Source organism: Coregonus clupeaformis, chromosome 35, assembly GCF_020615455.1.
Source record: "Coregonus clupeaformis isolate EN_2021a chromosome 35, ASM2061545v1, whole genome shotgun sequence".
NCBI lineage: Eukaryota > Metazoa > Chordata > Actinopteri > Salmoniformes > Salmonidae > Coregonus > Coregonus clupeaformis.
This window is the reverse complement of record NC_059226.1, coordinates 32579141-32591880: the sequence shown is the minus strand read 5'-3', so window position 1 is coordinate 32591880 and position 12740 is coordinate 32579141. Positions and strand designations below refer to the sequence as shown.

The following is a 12740-nucleotide window of genomic DNA, read 5'->3' as shown; positions in this document are numbered from 1 at the left end:
ACTTCACACAGGCTATAAGTTACTATACTGACACTTCACACAGGCTATAAGTTACTATACTGACACTTCACACAGGCTATGAGTTACTATACTGACACTTCACACAGGCTATAAGTTACTATACTGACACTTCACACAGGCTATAAGTTACTATACTGACACTTCACACAGGCTATGAGTTACTATACTGACACTTCACACAGGCTATAAGTTACTATACTGACACTTCACACAGGCTATAAGTTACTATACTGACACTTCACACAGGCTATGAGTTACTATACTGACACTTCACACAGGCTATGAGTTACTATACTGACACTTCACACAGGCTATAAGTTACTATACTGACACTTCACACAGGCTATAAGTTACTATACTGACACTTCACACAGGCTATGAGTTACTATACTGACACTTCACACAGGCTATAAGTTACTATACTGACACTTCACACAGGCTATAAGTTACTATACTGACACTTCACACAGGCTATAAGTTACTATACTGACACTTCACACAGGCTATAAGTTACTATACTGACACTTCACACAGGCTATAAGTTACTATACTGACACTTCACACAGGCTATAAGTTACTATACTGACACTTCACACAGGCTATAAGTTACTATACTGACACTTCACACAGGCTATAAGTTACTATACTGACACTTCACACAGGCTATAAGTTACTATACTGACACTTCACACAGGCTATAAGTTACTATACTGACACTTCACACAGGCTATAAGTTACTATACTGACACTTCACACAGGCTATAAGTTACTATACTGACACTTCACACAGGCTATGAGTTACTATACTGACACTTCACACAGGCTATGAGTTACTATACTGACACTTCACACAGGCTATAAGTTACTATACTGACACTTCACACAGGCTATAAGTTACTATACTGACACTTCACACAGGCTATGAGTTACTATACTGACACTTCACACAGGCTATAAGTTACTATACTGACACTTCACACAGGCTATAAGTTACTATACTGACACTTCACACAGGCTATGAGTTACTATACTGACACTTCACACAGGCTATAAGTTACTATACTGACACTTCACACAGGCTATGAGTTACTATACTGACACTTCACACAGGCTATAAGTTACTATACTGACACTTCACACAGGCTATAAGTTACTATACTGACACTTCACACAGGCTATAAGTTACTATACTGACACTTCACACAGGCTATAAGTTACTATACTGACACTTCACACAGGCTATGAGTTACTATACTGACACTTCACACAGGCTATAAGTTACTATACTGACACTTCACACAGGCTATAAGTTACTATACTGACACTTCACACAGGCTATAAGTTACTATACTGACACTTCACACAGGCTATAAGTTACTATACTGACACTTCACACAGGCTATAAGTTACTATACTGACACTTCACACAGGCTATAAGTTACTATACTGACACTTCACACAGGCTATGAGTTACTATACTGACACTTCACACAGGCTATAAGTTACTATACTGACACTTCACACAGGCTATAAGTTACTATACTGACACTTCACACAGGCTATAAGTTACTATACTGACACTTCACACAGGCTATAAGTTACTATACTGACACTTCACACAGGCTATAAGTTACTATACTGACACTTCACACAGGCTATAAGTTACTATACTGACACTTCACACAGGCTATAAGTTACTATACTGACACTTCACACAGGCTATAAGTTACTATACTGACACTTCACACAGGCTATAAGTTACTATACTGACACTTCACACAGGCTATGAGTTACTATACTGACACTTCACACAGGCTATAAGTTACTATACTGACACTTCACACAGGCTATAAGTTACTATACTGACACTTCACACAGGCTATAAGTTACTATACTGACACTTCACACAGGCTATAAGTTACTATACTGACACTTCACACAGGCTATAAGTTACTATACTGACACTTCACACAGGCTATAAGTTACTATACTGACACTTCACACAGGCTATAAGTTACTATACTGACACTTTCACACAGGCTATAAGTTACTATACTGACACTTCACACAGGCTATAAGTTACTATACTGACACTTCACACAGGCTATAAGTTACTATACTGACACTTCACACAGGCTATAAGTTACTATACTGACACTTCACACAGGCTATAAGTTACTATACTGACACTTCACACAGGCTATGAGTTACTATACTGACACTTCACACAGGCTATGAGTTACTATACTGACACTTCACACAGGCTATAAGTTACTATACTGACACTTCACACAGGCTATAAGTTACTATACTGACACTTCACACAGGCTATAAGTTACTATACTGACACTTCACACAGGCTATGAGTTACTATACTGACACTTCACACAGGCTATGAGTTACTATACTGACACTTCACACAGGCTATAAGTTACTATACTGACACTTCACACAGGCTATAAGTTACTATACTGACACTTCACACAGGCTATAAGTTACTATACTGACACTTCACACAGGCTATAAGTTACTATACTGACACTTCACACAGGCTATAAGTTACTATACTGACACTTCACACAGGCTATAAGTTACTATACTGACACTTCACACAGGCTATAAGTTACTATACTGACACTTCACACAGGCTATAAGTTACTATACTGACACTTCACACAGGCTATAAGTTACTATACTGACACTTCACACAGGCTATAAGTTACTATACTGACACTTCACACAGGCTATAAGTTACTATACTGACACTTCACACAGGCTATAAGTTACTATACTGACACTTCACACAGGCTATAAGTTACTATACTGACACTTCACACAGGCTATAAGTTACTATACTGACACTTCACACAGGCTATAAGTTACTATACTGACACTTCACACAGGCTATGAGTTACTATACTGACACTTCACACAGGCTATAAGTTACTATACTGACACTTCACACAGGCTATAAGTTACTATACTGACACTTCACACAGGCTATGAGTTACTATACTGACACTTCACACAGGCTATAAGTTACTATACTGACACTTCACACAGGCTATAAGTTACTATACTGACACTTCACACAGGCTATAAGTTACTATACTGACACTTCACACAGGCTATAAGTTACTATACTGACACTTCACACAGGCTATAAGTTACTATACTGACACTTCACACAGGCTATAAGTTACTATACTGACACTTCACACAGGCTATGAGTTACTATACTGACACTTCACACAGGCTATAAGTTACTATACTGACACTTCACACAGGCTATAAGTTACTATACTGACACTTCACACAGGCTATAAGTTACTATACTGACACTTCACACAGGCTATAAGTTACTATACTGACACTTCACACAGGCTATAAGTTACTATACTGACACTTCACACAGGCTATAAGTTACTATACTGACACTTCACACAGGCTATAAGTTACTATACTGACACTTCACACAGGCTATAAGTTACTATACTGACACTTCACACAGGCTATGAGTTACTATACTGACACTTCACACAGGCTATAAGTTACTATACTGACACTTCACACAGGCTATAAGTTACTATACTGACACTTCACACAGGCTATGAGTTACTATACTGACACTTCACACAGGCTATAAGTTACTATACTGACACTTCACACAGGCTATAAGTTACTATACTGACACTTCACACAGGCTATAAGTTACTATACTGACACTTCACACAGGCTATAAGTTACTATACTGACACTTCACACAGGCTATAAGTTACTATACTGACACTTCACACAGGCTATAAGTTACTATACTGACACTTCACACAGGCTATAAGTTACTATACTGACACTTCACACAGGCTATGAGTTACTATACTGACACTTCACACAGGCTATGAGTTACTATACTGACACTTCACACAGGCTATACGTTACTATACTGACACTTCACACAGGCTATGAGTTACTATACTGACACTTCACACAGGCTATGAGTTACTATATTGACACATCTTCACACAGGCTATAAGTTACTATACTGACACTTCACACAGGCTATAAGTTACTATACTGACACTTCACACAGGCTATAAGTTACTATACTGACACTTCACACAGGCTATAAGTTACTATACTGACACTTCACACAGGCTATAAGTTACTATACTGACACTTCACACAGGCTATAAGTTACTATACTGACACTTCACACAGGCTATAAGTTACTATACTGACACTTCACACAGGCTATAAGTTACTATACTGACACTTCACACAGGCTATAAGTTACTATACTGACACTTCACACAGGCTATAAGTTACTATACTGACACTTCACACAGGCTATAAGTTACTATACTGACACTTCACACAGGCTATAAGTTACTATACTGACACTTCACACAGGCTATAAGTTACTATACTGACACTTCACACAGGCTATAAGTTACTATACTGACACTTCACACAGGCTATAAGTTACTATACTGACACTTCACACAGGCTATAAGTTACTATACTGACACTTCACACAGGCTATAAGTTACTATACTGACACTTCACACAGGCTATAAGTTACTATACTGACACTTCACACAGGCTATAAGTTACTATACTGACACTTCACACAGGCTATAAGTTACTATACTGACACTTCACACAGGCTATAAGTTACTATACTGACACTTCACACAGGCTATAAGTTACTATACTGACACTTCACACAGGCTATAAGTTACTATACTGACACTTCACACAGGCTATAAGTTACTATACTGACACTTCACACAGGCTATAAGTTACTATACTGACACTTCACACAGGCTATAAGTTACTATACTGACACTTCACACAGGCTATGAGTTACTATACTGACACTTCACACAGGCTATAAGTTACTATACTGACACTTCACACAGGCTATAAGTTACTATACTGACACTTCACACAGGCTATAAGTTACTATACTGACACTTCACACAGGCTATAAGTTACTATATTGACACTTCACACAGGCTATAAGTTACTATACTGACACTTCACACAGGCTATGAGTTACTATACTGACACTTCACACAGGCTATAAGTTACTATACTGACACTTCACACAGGCTATAAGTTACTATACTGACACTTCACACAGGCTATAAGTTACTATACTGACACTTCACACAGGCTATGAGTTACTATACTGACACTTCACACAGGCTATAAGTTACTATACTGACACTTCACACAGGCTATAAGTTACTATACTGACACTTCACACAGGCTATAAGTTACTATACTGACACTTCACACAGGCTATAAGTTACTATACTGACACTTCACACAGGCTATAAGTTACTATACTGACACTTCACACAGGCTATAAGTTACTATACTGACACTTCACACAGGCTATAAGTTACTATACTGACACTTCACACAGGCTATAAGTTACTATACTGACACTTCACACAGGCTATAAGTTACTATACTGACACTTCACACAGGCTATAAGTTACTATACTGACACTTCACACAGGCTATAAGTTACTATACTGACACTTCACACAGGCTATAAGTTACTATACTGACACTTCACACAGGCTATAAGTTACTATACTGACACTTCACACAGGCTATGAGTTACTATACTGACACTTCACACAGGCTATAAGTTACTATACTGACACTTCACACAGGCTATGAGTTACTATACTGACACTTCACACAGGCTATAAGTTACTATACTGACACTTCACACAGGCTATAAGTTACTATACTGACACTTCACACAGGCTATAAGTTACTATACTGACACTTCACACAGGCTATAAGTTACTATACTGACACTTCACACAGGCTATAAGTTACTATACTGACACTTCACACAGGCTATAAGTTACTATACTGACACTTCACACAGGCTATAAGTTACTATACTGACACTTCACACAGGCTATGAGTTACTATACTGACACTTCACACAGGCTATAAGTTACTATACTGACACTTCACACAGGCTATAAGTTACTATACTGACACTTCACACAGGCTATGAGTTACTATACTGACACTTCACACAGGCTATAAGTTACTATACTGACACTTCACACAGGCTATGAGTTACTATACTGACACTTCACACAGGCTATAAGTTACTATACTGACACTTCACACAGGCTATAAGTTACTATACTGACACTTCACACAGGCTATAAGTTACTATACTGACACTTCACACAGGCTATAAGTTACTATACTGACACTTCACACAGGCTATAAGTTACTATACTGACACTTCACACAGGCTATAAGTTACTATACTGACACTTCACACAGGCTATAAGTTACTATACTGACACTTCACACAGGCTATAAGTTACTATACTGACACTTCACACAGGCTATAAGTTACTATACTGACACTTCACACAGGCTATAAGTTACTATACTGACACTTCACACAGGCTATGAGTTACTATACTGACACTTCACACAGGCTATAAGTTACTATACTGACACTTCACACAGGCTATAAGTTACTATACTGACACTTCACACAGGCTATGAGTTACTATACTGACACTTCACACAGGCTATAAGTTACTATACTGACACTTCACACAGGCTATGAGTTACTATACTGACACTTCACACAGGCTATAAGTTACTATACTGACACTTCACACAGGCTATAAGTTACTATACTGACACTTCACACAGGCTATAAGTTACTATACTGACACTTCACACAGGCTATAAGTTACTATACTGACACTTCACACAGGCTATGAGTTACTATACTGACACTTCACACAGGCTATAAGTTACTATACTGACACTTCACACAGGCTATAAGTTACTATACTGACACTTCACACAGGCTATAAGTTACTATACTGACACTTCACACAGGCTATAAGTTACTATACTGACACTTCACACAGGCTATAAGTTACTATACTGACACTTCACACAGGCTATGAGTTACTATACTGACACTTCACACAGGCTATAAGTTACTATACTGACACTTCACACAGGCTATAAGTTACTATACTGACACTTCACACAGGCTATAAGTTACTATACTGACACTTCACACAGGCTATGAGTTACTATACTGACACTTCACACAGGCTATAAGTTACTATACTGACACTTCACACAGGCTATAAGTTACTATACTGACACTTCACACAGGCTATAAGTTACTATACTGACACTTCACACAGGCTATGAGTTACTATACTGACACTTCACACAGGCTATAAGTTACTATACTGACACTTCACACAGGCTATAAGTTACTATACTGACACTTCACACAGGCTATAAGTTACTATACTGACACTTCACACAGGCTATAAGTTACTATACTGACACTTCACACAGGCTATAAGTTACTATACTGACACTTCACACAGGCTATAAGTTACTATACTGACACTTCACACAGGCTATGAGTTACTATACTGACACTTCACACAGGCTATAAGTTACTATACTGACACTTCACACAGGCTATAAGTTACTATACTGACACTTCACACAGGCTATAAGTTACTATACTGACACTTCACACAGGCTATAAGTTACTATACTGACACTTCACACAGGCTATAAGTTACTATACTGACACTTCACACAGGCTATAAGTTACTATACTGACACTTCACACAGGCTATAAGTTACTATACTGACACTTCACACAGGCTATAAGTTACTATACTGACACTTCACACAGGCTATAAGTTACTATACTGACACTTCACACAGGCTATAAGTTACTATACTGACACTTCACACAGGCTATAAGTTACTATACTGACACTTCACACAGGCTATAAGTTACTATACTGACACTTCACACAGGCTATAAGTTACTATACTGACACTTCACACAGGCTATAAGTTACTATACTGACACTTCACACAGGCTATGAGTTACTATACTGACACTTCACACAGGCTATGAGTTACTATACTGACACTTCACACAGGCTATAAGTTACTATACTGACACTTCACACAGGCTATAAGTTACTATACTGACACTTCACACAGGCTATAAGTTACTATACTGACACTTCACACAGGCTATAAGTTACTATACTGACACTTCACACAGGCTATAAGTTACTATACTGACACTTCACACAGGCTATAAGTTACTATACTGACACTTCACACAGGCTATAAGTTACTATACTGACACTTCACACAGGCTATAAGTTACTATACTGACACTTCACACAGGCTATAAGTTACTATACTGACACTTCACACAGGCTATAAGTTACTATACTGACACTTCACACAGGCTATAAGTTACTATACTGACACTTCACACAGGCTATGAGTTACTATACTGACACTTCACACAGGCTATAAGTTACTATACTGACACTTCACACAGGCTATAAGTTACTATACTGACACTTCACACAGGCTATAAGTTACTATACTGACACTTCACACAGGCTATAAGTTACTATACTGACACTTCACACAGGCTATAAGTTACTATACTGACACTTCACACAGGCTATAAGTTACTATACTGACACTTCACACAGGCTATAAGTTACTATACTGACACTTCACACAGGCTATAAGTTACTATACTGACACTTCACACAGGCTATAAGTTACTATACTGACACTTCACACAGGCTATAAGTTACTATACTGACACTTCACACAGGCTATAAGTTACTATACTGACACTTCACACAGGCTATGAGTTACTATACTGACACTTCACACAGGCTATAAGTTACTATACTGACACTTCACACAGGCTATAAGTTACTATACTGACACTTCACACAGGCTATAAGTTACTATACTGACACTTCACACAGGCTATGAGTTACTATACTGACACTTCACACAGGCTATAAGTTACTATACTGACACTTCACACAGGCTATAAGTTACTATACTGACACTTCACACAGGCTATAAGTTACTATACTGACACTTCACACAGGCTATAAGTTACTATACTGACACTTCACACAGGCTATAAGTTACTATACTGACACTTCACACAGGCTATGAGTTACTATACTGACACTTCACACAGGCTATGAGTTACTATACTGACACTTCACACAGGCTATAAGTTACTATACTGACACTTCACACAGGCTATGAGTTACTATACTGACACTTCACACAGGCTATGAGTTACTATACTGACACTTCACACAGGCTATGAGTTACTATACTGACACTTCACACAGGCTATAAGTTACTATACTGACACTTCACACAGGCTATAAGTTACTATACTGACACTTCACACAGGCTATGAGTTACTATACTGACACTTCACACAGGCTATAAGTTACTATACTGACACTTCACACAGGCTATAAGTTACTATACTGACACTTCACACAGGCTATAAGTTACTATACTGACACTTCACACAGGCTATAAGTTACTATACTGACACTTCACACAGGCTATAAGTTACTATACTGACACTTCACACAGGCTATGAGTTACTATACTGACACTTCACACAGGCTATAAGTTACTATACTGACACTTCACACAGGCTATAAGTTACTATACTGACACTTCACACAGGCTATAAGTTACTATACTGACACTTCACACAGGCTATAAGTTACTATACTGACACTTCACACAGGCTATAAGTTACTATACTGACACTTCACACAGGCTATAAGTTACTATACTGACACTTCACACAGGCTATAAGTTACTATACTGACACTTCACACAGGCTATGAGTTACTATACTGACACTTCACACAGGCTATGAGTTACTATACTGACACTTCACACAGGCTATAAGTTACTATACTGACACTTCACACAGGCTATAAGTTACTATACTGACACTTCACACAGGCTATGAGTTACTATACTGACACTTCACACAGGCTATGAGTTACTATACTGACACTTCACACAGGCTATGAGTTACTATACTGACACTTCACACAGGCTATAAGTTACTATACTGACACTTCACACAGGCTATAAGTTACTATACTGACACTTCACACAGGCTATAAGTTACTATACTGACACTTCACACAGGCTATAAGTTACTATACTGACACTTCACACAGGCTATAAGTTACTATACTGACACTTCACACAGGCTATAAGTTACTATACTGACACTTCACACAGGCTATAAGTTACTATACTGACACTTCACACAGGCTATAAGTTACTATACTGACACTTCACACAGGCTATAAGTTACTATACTGACACTTCACACAGGCTATAAGTTACTATACTGACACTTCACACAGGCTATAAGTTACTATACTGACACTCACAGGCTATAAGTTACTATACTGACACTTCACACAGGCTATAAGTTACTATACTGACACTTCACACAGGCTATAAGTTACTATACTGACACTTCACACAGGCTATAAGTTACTATACTGACACTTCACACAGGCTATAAGTTACTATACTGACACTTCACACAGGCTATAAGTTACTATACTGACACTTCACACAGGCTATGAGTTACTATACTGACACTTCACACAGGCTATAAGTTACTATACTGACACTTCACACAGGCTATAAGTTACTATACTGACACTTCACACAGGCTATAAGTTACTATACTGACACTTCACACAGGCTATAAGTTACTATACTGACACTTCACACAGGCTATAAGTTACTATACTGACACTTCACACAGGCTATAAGTTACTATACTGACACTTCACACAGGCTATGAGTTACTATACTGACACTTCACACAGGCTATAAGTTACTATACTGACACTTCACACAGGCTATAAGTTACTATACTGACACTTCACACAGGCTATGAGTTACTATACTGACACTTCACACAGGCTATAAGTTACTATACTGACACTTCACACAGGCTATAAGTTACTATACTGACACTTCACACAGGCTATAAGTTACTATACTGACACTTCACACAGGCTATAAGTTACTATACTGACACTTCACACAGGCTATAAGTTACTATACTGACACTTCACACAGGCTATAAGTTACTATACTGACACTTCACACAGGCTATAAGTTACTATACTGACACTTCACACAGGCTATAAGTTACTATACTGACACTTCACACAGGCTATAAGTTACTATACTGACACTTCACACAGGCTATGAGTTACTATACTGACACTTCACACAGGCTATAAGTTACTATACTGACACTTCACACAGGCTATAAGTTACTATACTGACACTTCACACAGGCTATAAGTTACTATACTGACACTTCACACAGGCTATGAGTTACTATACTGACACTTCACACAGGCTATAAGTTACTATACTGACACTTCACACAGGCTATAAGTTACTATACTGACACTTCACACAGGCTATGAGTTACTATACTGACACTTCACACAGGCTATGAGTTACTATACTGACACTTCACACAGGCTATAAGTTACTATACTGACACTTCACACAGGCTATGAGTTACTATACTGACACTTCACACAGGCTATAAGTTACTATACTGACACTTCACACAGGCTATAAGTTACTATACTGACACTTCACACAGGCTATAAGTTACTATACTGACACTTCACACAGGCTATAAGTTACTATACTGACACTTCACACAGGCTATAAGTTACTATACTGACACTTCACACAGGCTATAAGTTACTATACTGACACTTCACACAGGCTATGAGTTACTATACTGACACTTCACACAGGCTATAAGTTACTATACTGACACTTCACACAGGCTATAAGTTACTATACTGACACTTCACACAGGCTATAAGTTACTATACTGACACTTCACACAGGCTATAAGTTACTATACTGACACTTCACACAGGCTATGAGTTACTATACTGACACTTCACACAGGCTATAAGTTACTATACTGACACTTCACACAGGCTATAAGTTACTATACTGACACTTTCACACAGGCTATAAGTTACTATACTGACACTTCACACAGGCTATAAGTTACTATACTGACACTTCACACAGGCTATGAGTTACTATACTGACACTTCACACAGGCTATAAGTTACTATACTGACACTTCACACAGGCTATAAGTTACTATACTGACACTTCACACAGGCTATAAGTTACTATACTGACACTTCACACAGGCTATAAGTTACTATACTGACACTTCACACAGGCTATAAGTTACTATACTGACACTTCACACAGGCTATGAGTTACTATACTGACACTTCACACAGGCTATGAGTTACTATACTGACACTTCACACAGGCTATGAGTTACTATACTGACACTTCACACAGGCTATAAGTTACTATACTGACACTCACAAGGCTATAAGTTACTATACTGACACTTCACACAGGCTATAAGTTACTATATTGACACTTCACACAGGCTATAAGTTACTATACTGACACTTCACACAGGCTATAAGTTACTATACTGACACTTCACACAGGCTATGAGTTACTATACTGACACTTCACACAGGCTATGAGTTACTATACTGACACTTCACACAGGCTATAAGTTACTATACTGACACTTCACACAGGCTATGAGTTACTATACTGACACTTCACACAGGCTATAAGTTACTATACTGACACTTCACACAGGCTATGAGTTACTATACTGACACTTCACACAGGCTATAAGTTACTATACTGACACTTCACACAGGCTATAAGTTACTATACTGACACTT

General features: G+C 38.1%; 1 protein-coding gene across 1 annotated transcript in view; it reads right to left on the bottom strand.

The window, feature by feature from the left end:
• The window catches only part of LOC123482535 (methyltransferase-like 26 B), a gene marked incomplete at its 3' end in the record, with an annotated part of 50434 nt that overhangs the window by 19539 nt on the left and 18155 nt on the right, over positions 1 to 12740 (bottom strand). The gene's annotated exons all lie outside the window — the stretch shown is intronic.